Source organism: Chiloscyllium plagiosum, chromosome 15 (genome assembly GCF_004010195.1).
Source record: "Chiloscyllium plagiosum isolate BGI_BamShark_2017 chromosome 15, ASM401019v2, whole genome shotgun sequence".
NCBI lineage: Eukaryota > Metazoa > Chordata > Chondrichthyes > Orectolobiformes > Hemiscylliidae > Chiloscyllium > Chiloscyllium plagiosum.
In genome coordinates, this window is record NC_057724.1 from 60,255,924 (window position 1) to 60,257,161 (window position 1,238).

The 1,238-nt window shown below is 42.9% G+C and overlaps 1 protein-coding gene across 1 annotated transcript in view; it reads right to left on the reverse strand.

Moving 5' to 3' along the window:
- Positions 1–1,238, reverse strand: part of slc16a2 (solute carrier family 16 member 2) — an 89,462-nt gene that overhangs the window by 86,595 nt on the left and 1,629 nt on the right. The gene's annotated exons all lie outside the window — the stretch shown is intronic.

A 1,238-nucleotide genomic window follows, 5' to 3' on the forward strand; every position in this document is an offset into this window, starting at 1 on the left:
GTCAAGCATGATTTCCTCTTCATAAATCCATGCTGACTCTGACCTATCCTGTTACTACTATCCAGATGTGTCGTAATTTCATCCTTTATAATAGACTCCAGCATCTTTCCCACCACTGAGGTCAGACTAACTGGTCCATAATTTCCTGCTCTCTCTCCCACCTTTCTTAAAAAGTGGTATAACATTAGCCACCCTCCAATCTGCAGGAACTGATCCCGAATCTATCGAACTCTGGAAAATAATCACCAACGCATCCATGATTTCTGGAGCCAACTCCTTCAGTACCCTGGGATGTAGACCATCAGGCCCCTGGGACTTATCAACCTTCAGACCTAACAGTCTCTCCAACACCAATTCCTGGCAAATATAAATTCCCTTAAGTTCAGGTCCTTCAGCCACTGTTACCTCAGGGAGATTGCTTGTGTCTTCCCCAGTGAACACAGATCTGAAGTACCCATTTAATTCTTCTGCCATTTCTTTGTTCCCCGTAATATATTCCCCTGTTTCTGTCTTCAAAGGCCCAATTTTAGTCTTAACCATTTTTTTCCCTTTCACATACCTAAAAAAGCTTTTACTAACCTCCTTTATATTATTGGCCAGTTTACCTTCGTACCTCATTGTTTCTCTGCGTATTTCATTCTTAGTAATCCTCTGTTGTTCTTTAAAAGCTTCCCAGTCTTCCGTTTTCCCACTTATCTTTGTTATGTATCTTTGTTATGTTATACTTTTTCTCTTTTAACTTTACATGTTTCTTAACTTCCCTCGTCAGCCACGGTCACCCATGCCTCCTACGAGGATCTTTCTTCCCTTTTGGAATGAACTGATCCTGCAACTTCTGCATTATACACAGAAATATCCGCCATTGTTCCTCCACTGTCATCCATGCTAAGATTGAACTTTGGCCAGCTCCTCCCTCATAGCTCCATAGTTCCCTTCATTCAACAGAAGTACTGTCACTTCCGATTGTACCCTCTCCCTCTCAAATTGCAGATTGAAGCTTATTGTATTATGGTCACTACTTCCCAATGGCTCCTTCACTTCGAGGTCCCTGACCAATTCTGGTTCGTTGCACAATACCAGATCCAGAATTGCCTTCTCCCTGTTCGGCTCCAGCACCGGCTGTTCTAAGAATCCATCTCGGAGGCACTCCACAAAGTCTCTTTCTTGAGATCCAATACCATCCTGATTCTCCCAGTCTACCTGCACGTTAAAATCCCCCATAACAACTGTAGTGACAT